Genomic DNA, 9,196 nt, shown 5'->3' with positions numbered 1-9,196 from the left:
AGTTCTAAAACTTTCCCTGCCCTATATCATTGCCCCTCTTACACACATTCTTACTCTTTCCTTGCAAAATGGAGTTGTCCCTCACTCACTAAAAGTTGCAAAGGTAACTCCCATTTTTAAAAGTAGTGATCCACTTAATATCAACAATTATCGACCCATATCTGTCCTCCCCTGTATATCTAAAGTTCTTGAAAATCTAATATATAACCGTCTTCTGAAACATTTAGATCACAATAACATCCTATACAAACACCAATATGGCTTCAGAAAGGGCTATTCCACCTCTATGGCAATGATTCAGTTAATGGACAAAATTTCCTCAGCTATAAACAACAAAGAGTACACCATTTGGGATTTTTCTCAATTTATCTAAAGCATTTGACACAGTAAATCATTCTATTCTACTAAGCAAACTAAAATGATATGGCATAAATGACTCTGCATTAAAATGGTTCTCTTCTTATCTATCTGACAGACAACAATATGTAACAATTAACAACACTAAATCTACACTTTAAACAGTACAATGCGGAGTACCACAGAAATCAATTTTAGGACCTTTACTATTTCTAATTTACATCAATGACCTTGCACAAGCTTCCACAATCATCTTTTTTTATCTTATTTGCAGATGACTCCAATCTTTTACTTTCACACTCAAACTTTAATACTCTAATAAAACTAGCTAATCAAGAATTAGAAAAAAGTTATCTGGTTCGAGGCTAACAAATTATCTGTCAATGCCAAAAAAACATACGTCCTTATTTTCTGTAATAAAAAATAAAACCTACAATAGAAATAACGCAAAAATCTTACTAAAAAGTATGCCCCTTTCTCAAGAGTGTCAAGCTAAATTCTTAGGCATAATAATAGATGACAAACTGACCTGGAAACCACATATAGCCATGTTATGTAATAAAATATCTAAAACTATTGGACTTATGGGAAAAATCAAACATCTTCTCACTCAACAAACCATTATCACCATATATTATAGCTTAATATACCCATATCTGACCTATGGAAATATTGTATGGGGATGTGCCTACAAAACTACACTACAGCCCCTAATACTACTACAAAAAAGATTTGTTCGTATGGCCACCGGATCCAGTTTTTATGCCCATTCTTTACCTCTATTTACGAAGCTTAAGATTTTAAATATTATTGATATCAATAGACTTCAGCTAATTATCTTCACTTTCCAATTTCTTAGAAATTCTCTTCCAGACACATTTGATAGTTTTTTAAATCTTAATTCCCAATTTCATGCTTACCAAACTCGACAAAGCGACCAACTACATATCCCCCTAGTGCGAACATCCCTAGGTCAAAAGGGTGTTCAATACAAATGTGTAATTGAATGGAATAACCTCCCCCTCCACCTTAAGTTTTACATCCATGATTAGTTTTAAACATAATCTCAAAAAACACCTATTTTCATTCCCCAGCCACACTTGACCTTTATCTTTAAATATAGTTCAGTCTTGGATCAAATTGTAAAATATTACACTACACCATGCACCAGGCTTCTGTTATTAGTACAGTATTTATTCACCATTCGAAATCAATCAATTATACTTTTTTTAACTTTATGTATAGATCCTAGGTTACATTTTATTCTTTTCTTATTTTCACTTGTTAACTTATATTTTGTTATCTGCAATTTACATTGTTTATATTTATTTCAGTTATGATACCAGTTACAGTTTAATGTATAATTTTGTTACCAATTATTATTATCTTTGTTATTATTTGTTATTATTTACTATTTACTATTAATTACTTGTTAATTTAAATGGGGGAAGACTTAGAACAAGCCATTGTGCTTTTTTTTCTTCCCCAGCATGTTTTCTGTTTTCGTTCCATTTATGTTTTCTTGTAAATCTCTTTTATCATCTCATCTCATCTCATTATCTCTAGCCGCTTTATCCTTCTACAGGGTCGCAGGCAAGCTGGAGCCTATCCCAGCTGACTACGGGCGAAAGGCGGGGTACACCCTGGACAAGTCGCCAGGTCATCACAGGGCTGACACATAGACACAGACAACCATTCACACTCACATTCACACCTACAGTCAATTTAGAGTCACCAGTTAACCTAACCTGCATGTCTTTGGACTGTGGGGGAAACCGGAGCACCCGGAGGAAACCCACGCGGACACGGGGAGAACATGCAAACTCCACACAGAAAGGCCCTCGCCGGCCCCGGGGCTCGAACCCAGGACCTTCTTGCTGTGAGGTGACAGCGCTAGCCACTACACCACCGTGCTGCCCTCTTTTATCATGTGCAAATAAATAAAATAAATAAAATGCTTTTGTTACCTCCAGGTTGGATTACTGTAATGCCTTACTGTCTGGATGTTCCAATAAGCACAAACAAGCTCCAGTTAGTTCAAAATGCAGCAGCAAGAGTCCTTACTAGAACTAGATGATATGACCATATCACCCCGTCTTATCCACACTGCTTTGGCTTCCAATCAAATTTCATATTGATTATAAAATATTACTATTGACCTTAAAAGCACTGAATGGTCTCGCACCACAGTACCTGAGTGAACTTCTGGTTCTTTATAACCCACCACACCTACTTAGATCAAAAGGTGCAGGCTATCTGCTGGTACCACATATAGTGAAGGCTACGGTACATCAGAGGGCAGAGCCTTTTCTTACAAAGCCCCACATAGGCCGTAAGGTGAACCCCGAAAAGTCTTTCAGAAACAAGATTCCGCTCCGATGTCTCCGAACTACATAATATCCAATTCTTATAAATGGACGTATTATGAAATGATGTCATCAAAAAGTTCTCACCTTGTAATGCTGTCAATTTTTCGCACGAAGGCTTGAAAAAGCGAACTAATGTCATCGGCGCGGAATGATATTTTGGCACCGCGGAATAAGATTTCGCTACAGAACAGGTTCCACGGTTGCTGACGTATCCCATAAACACCCGCGACGTAGCCCCATTTCGTAAACAAGAGACCAACATGGCAGCCGCCACAGCCTCGTCTAGCAGCAGTGGAGGAGAGGAAAGTTTGGAAATAATGGCAAAAAGGAGAAAACTTCTTGCACGTAAGCAGTGCTATATGCATATAGCTTCTGTGAAGCACGGAGTGACCCAGGAATTTACCTTCAAACGGTGGAATACATACCGGGACAGTATCCGACAGTGGCTGCAGTTGAGCGGTGAGAACAGGAGAGTAGCCGAAAACTACAAACACTTTAGATTTAGAGTTTGACAAGATACCCGAGGATGCTGCCTTCCACCCTGCATGTTACCGCAGGTTTACGGACAAACTTGCTATTGAACGAGCGGGAAAGCGTATGGTGCGCGAGAAAGAAGGGGGAGATGAAACTCAAGACGCCGCAAGACCCCCCAAAGCTGGCCCCTCAACATCGGGCAGCACTAAGAGTCTTAGATCCAGGTCAGCACTGCCTATGTCCAGCTCAGGTCCCGTCCTTCCTGCCCTGTGCATTATATGTAAAAAAAACCCCTCAAATTCGTCTTAAAGGGAGGCAAACGACAAAGGGAAGCTCTTTCAAAAACTGAGACCTTAACAGCAGGTAAGCAACCCCCCACACACACACACACACACACACAAAGGGTCACAATCACTGATCAATCCACCAACCCCCCTGCCCCCCCACACACAAAGGGTCACTATCACTGATGACTATCTACAGTGCTATCTCCCTCTGCAAGTGTGTTTGCATGCATGGATGTTATGTTTCAATGTTTGTATGCATGTAACATATGTGTGCCTTTATGTGAATATGCTACTGGCAAACTTAAATTCCTATGTGGTAATAAGCATGTCTTTCTGTCTGGCAAGGCAAGTTGCAGACTGCTGCTGAGACTAAAGATGACCACAGTATTCTGGTACACATTAAGGACAAAGACTGTGTGGCTCTGGAGGTGCAGTACCACAAGAGCTGCTACCAGCAGTACACCAGATTTCTGAATGAGCCTGCTAGACAAGAGAAGGACAAGTCTAACTTCTCATACATGACCATAGAATGCTACTTGCTACTGTTCAATGTGAAGACAATTAGTCACAGCACGTGTGTGTGTGTGTGTGTGTGTGTGTGTGTGTGTGTGTGTGTGTGTGTCTTCCCCCCCTCTCTCTTTCTCTGTCACTGACACCTAGGTCATTGCCTGGATGCTGACCCCTGCCTTTTTGCACCGTGCCACAGGACTTATATATATATATATATATATATATATATATATATATATATATATATATATATATATATATTGTGTATATATACATTTGCATTTGTAATGTGTATATATCATTGTTTTGTTGTTTACATTTTCTATTAAAGTTTGCAATTTGCCACATAGTTCTGTTGTGTGATGTATGATGACTCAGTCTTGCATCTTCTTTGTTGCCGCTGCTGCAGGTGCATAGTGCTGCCTAGTGTGTTTACCTACCTCTACTGTGCCGCTGCATAGGTAGTGAATACTTGAATCCCTGCCATTGTGCCTCTGAACTGAGCAATAGAACTGCAATATTATATATAGGTTGTATTATTATTATTATTATTGTGTATTATTATTCCTATGGACTCTTCTCCTTCCTGCACAATTTCTTAAATCTTGATCTGAAATCACACGCATTGCCTATATATTATATATGCCATTTTATGGCTAATCCATGGTGTGTATAGCCCACAATGATGAGTCAATACTCTATTCCATTACTGCCTGTGTAACATTGTAGGTCTGTTTTTCAAGCAAATTGTTTTATGGTTGATCAGTACTTTATAGTTAATAACCTAAGAGAATGAATACATGAATGGTCCTAGTCATAGACCATTACACCATATTTTGTACTATAATAATGGTGATAATAAATATTATTTTTATTCTAATAATAATATAAACACTTCAATATACCACATATATGCAATATTGTCTTAGTGATGTATTTAAAGCACTATTTAGGACTTAGAAGACATTTCACCCACTTTGGAGGGTGTTTTGGAGACTTTTTCTACTAATGTGACTGTAATTATGCAAGCTGTCAGCTGATCTGTGGTCAAAAATCGGCAACGCGATTGGTCCAGACCGGTCACGTGATGTCCCGACACGTCATTTTTAGAGGAAAATACTTCGCCATGCGATCGCTCGGTGTGAGGAATTGACAGGATTATAAGGTGAGAACTTTTTTCGCCACACTTTCTAGTACTTCTTAGTTTTAAAATAAATATTTTGTAGTTCGGAGACGTCGGAGCGAGATGAAACGAAAACGGGGTTCACCTTACGGCCTAACAGTTATGGAACAGCCTTCCAAGTAGTGTTCGGGACTCAGACACAGTCTCAGTGTTTAAGTCTAGGCTGAAAACATATCTGATTAGTCAAGCCTTTTGTTAATAGTTTTATTAGGTAAAGGAGTAGATCTGGAGGGTCCCCAGGCATAGAATGTTTTGGCAAACTGAGATGTATGGATAATGTCAGTCCCCACTCACTCACTCATTCACTCACTCACTTTGGTTTGTTGACGGTGTAGTGGCTGGCTGCTTTATGCCCTCATGTCTGTGTTACCTTCTGGCTCTCCCCCTTTTAGTTATGCTGTCATAGTTAGTTTTGCCAGAGTCCCTGCTTGTACTCAGTGCAAAACATATACTGTTCTTACTCATTAGGTGACATTGGGCATACCTAACAACATGTGCCCCCCTTCACTCTGTGTGTCCCTCTGAGTTACATGTTGCTGCTGCAAAGAATTGTGGGATGGCATCATCTCTTTTCCTTAGCATTATGGAGAATCTGAACAGCTCTTATCATGGCTGCCACTATCATTGGTCACTTCACTCAATGAGGAACATCATTCATGCAAACAGTTTATCTTCAGTTGTAAAAGAATTGTAATGTCACAGAAAGTAACATTATTAATTCTAAGCATTATTTTTAGAGGAGCTCCATACTTCCAGTAAGTGAATACGTTAAAGGTTCCCTTCCACCAAAAACGTTTAATACTGGCTCTTTTTGAAATACCATAGTTCACTCCGAGTTGCATATGCATGCTGTACTGTATGTGAAAATGTAATTCTACCCCCATTCCCTGTATTAGCTTATGAAAGAAAATAGTCGGAAAAATGAGCGGATCTGAAAAAGCCATACGATCTTACATCACTTCGTAAATTAGTATTCATGGCCTCGCCCACCTTGGCTTGCAACTGCCCACGGGAAGGAAGTTCGGATTTTAGTGCGAGGAAAGATAGCAGAGCCAGTGTTGCCAGATTGGGCGTTTTTAAGTGCATTTTGGCGGATTTGAACATATTTTGGGCTGGGAAACGTCAGCAGTATCTGGCAACACTGAGCAGAGCGCATACTGTCAGTAGCTAACGAGTTCAGATGGGTGGTGTTTGAGCTCATAACATGATGCCGTAACTGGTTTATGAAGATTTACAATCGTTGTCTGAAAGTCACCAATAGGAGGACGACAAAATCATCAGAAAGCTCACAGCTATGGGAGAGCTACATTTTCATAAGGGCAAAATGTAAACAAAACATACTAATGAATAGGAAATATCCTTATTCGGCTCAAGCTCACTTTGAAGAATGTTTGTGTTATTGCAAGGATGTTTTCTATATAAGCAAATCTACAGATCAGAAAACATATACTGCCCTTTAATGGCAGGACTAATGCTAGCTGATCTTTTGCAGATAAACTGACTCATGGAATTGAGCTGATATTTTATTGTGATCTCATGCAGTGTGACAGAGCCAAAATACAATGGAAATTATTGCCATTGAATAAAATTCTCTCTCTCTGTCAGTCCTGCATGCTGTGGCGCGTGCTCCAGAAGGTGCGCCTTGGGCTGCACGTGCGCTGAGTAAGCTCCAGCATGCATGCCGTGAACAAAGTGTACCTGAACTCTATTAGAGAACTAAGGATTGGGCTATTTAAGGACTGTGCTAATGCTAAGGCAATGCAAAGTATTACACCATGTTCAGTGCGCATTACCGAGCTTTTTTCCCATGTTTGTGGTTTTCCGGGTTTCTCGACTCCTGTTCCTGTTTCTAGTTCTCATTCTCGTCTTGCCTCTGACATCTTGTTTGCACCTCGACTGACCCTTTGCCTGTTTTCTCATTTATGACCTTGCCTTCCGATTTGGACTGTTTGCCTGTTTGTGTTTTTGTATACATATTGCACTTTATTCAAATAAACACTTCTGCGCTTACATCCACCTGTCTCGCGCACTTGACAGAATACTTTGGCTTGCAATGGATGTAGAAGATGTGTTCCAGTTTGCGATCCCACGCCGCTTCTGGGTTTCCTTGTCCCTGCCGCTAACCTCATATTTCTGCCGACGTACTGATGCTTATCCTCCTACACCCTACAATGGACAACATGTGGATTCCGCATCCAGTGTGGGGTCCTCTATGATGACTTCCAAGAGCCCAAGCCACCCAAACCCATCTGGGTAAGTCTCATCCTGATGTTCATTGCTGGATGAGCATGCAGATGGGTGGACTATCTGATTCAGGTTGAACGCCCGTGCCTTCATAACTCTCAGACTTTCTTAGCCATGCTCAAGTTTATATATGAATCATTAGTAAAGGAGGAACCCCATGAACATTTTTTGGAAGGGGCAATCAGGCCACTGGGCGACTCAGCGGAGGAGGCCGTCACTCTAGAGCGCTTCCTAAAGACAACCATTCCTGTGGCCGACTCAGCTGTGGAGACCATCACTCCAGAGCTCCCTCCAGTGGCCGAGTCAGCTGAGGAGGCTGTTGCTCCAGAGCTCCTCCCAGTGGCTGATATAGAGACAGCAGAGGAGGCTGCCTCTTTTGAGCTGGTTTCTCAGCCAGAACCAGCACCTGAATTAGTGCCTGCTCCCAAGCCAGAGGCAGAGCCAGAGTCAGCGCCAGTGCCTGCTCCTGAGCCAGAGGCAGAGCCAGAGTCAGCACCAGTGCCTGCTCCAAAGCCAGAGGCGGAGCCAGAGTCAGCGCCAGTGCCTGCTCCTGAGCCAGAGGCGGAGCCAGAGTCAGCACCAGTGCCTGCTCCTGAGTCAGAGGCGGAGCCAGAGTAAACATCTACTCCCAAGCCAGTGCTTGACCCAGAGTCAGAGTCTACTCCAGAACCAGTGCCAGAGCCAGTGTCAGTCTACTCCAGAGCCTGAGCCCTCTACAGAGCCTGAGCCCAATGCAGAGTGCTCTACAGAGCCCGAGCCATCTCCAGAGCCTGAGACATCTACAGAGCCCAAGTCCAGTTTCGAGACATCTACAGAGCCCAAGCCCAAGTCCAGTCCAGAGCTCGAGCCCAGTCCAGAGTCATCCATGGAGCTCGAGCCCAGTCCAGAGTCATCTACAGAGCTCGAGCCCAGTCCAGAGTCCACATCATTGTCAGAGCACGAGCCCAGTCCAGAGTCCACGTCAAGTCCCATGGTCAGGCCTACTCCTAGCCAAGAACCCAAGTTGTGTCCAGAGCCTGAGCCCGAACCCCCACCGGGGCCAAGTATGATGGATTTTCGCTCCCAGAGGGAGCTCTTTTGGAGGGGCTTCTGTCAGTTCTGCGCGCTGTGGTGCATAAACCAGAAGGCATACCTTGGGCTGCGCACGCGCTGAGTAAGCTCCAGCATGCACGCCGTGAAAAAGGTGCACCTGAACTCTATTAGAGAACTAAGGGTTGGGCTATTTAAGGACTGCGCTGATGCTAAGGAGATACGAAGTATTATGCCACATTCAGTGTGCATTACCGAGCCTTTTTTCCCGTGTTTGTGGTTTTCCTGGTTTCTCGACTCCTGTTCCCATTTCTAGTTCTCGTTCTCGTCTTGCCTCTGACATCCTATTTGCGCCTCGACTGACCCTTTACCTGTTTTCTTGTTTATGACCTTGCCATCTGATTTGGACTGTTTGCCTGTTTGTGTTTTTGTATACATATTGCACTTTATTCAAATAAACACTTCTGCACATGCATCCGCCTCTCTCATGCACTTGACACACACACACACACACACTCTCTCTCTCTCTCTCTGTCCCTCTTTCTCTCTAATGCGTGAAAGTAGCTTCCAGAAAATCTTAGCCTGAGGAAAAAAAAAAAAAAAAAAGACTAAAAGTTGCAAGACTTCCTGCTCAGGTTCTCAGATAAAGTCTTGCATGAAGGAAGCATTAATGAAAATACTAGCGAGAAGCAACATTTCTCTTTCTCCAGTGTATCTATTTCACTGAAATGTAATTAAATGCC

The 9,196-nt window shown here is 42.2% G+C and overlaps 1 long non-coding RNA gene across 1 annotated transcript; it reads left to right on the top strand.

Annotated features, from left to right (window-relative positions):
* The first annotated feature begins 2,706 nt into the window (after positions 1-2,706).
* LOC132891134 (uncharacterized) lies at positions 2,707-4,202 on the top strand. The gene is made up of 3 exons (XR_009655283.1): positions 2,707-3,563; positions 3,833-3,989; positions 4,148-4,202. It is a non-coding gene; the product is annotated as an uncharacterized LOC132891134 (long non-coding RNA).
* The last annotated feature ends 4,994 nt before the right edge of the window (positions 4,203-9,196 follow it).

Source organism: Neoarius graeffei, chromosome 9 (genome assembly GCF_027579695.1).
Source record: "Neoarius graeffei isolate fNeoGra1 chromosome 9, fNeoGra1.pri, whole genome shotgun sequence".
Lineage (NCBI taxonomy): Eukaryota > Metazoa > Chordata > Actinopteri > Siluriformes > Ariidae > Neoarius > Neoarius graeffei.
This window is presented reverse-complemented; position numbering and strand designations above follow the sequence as displayed.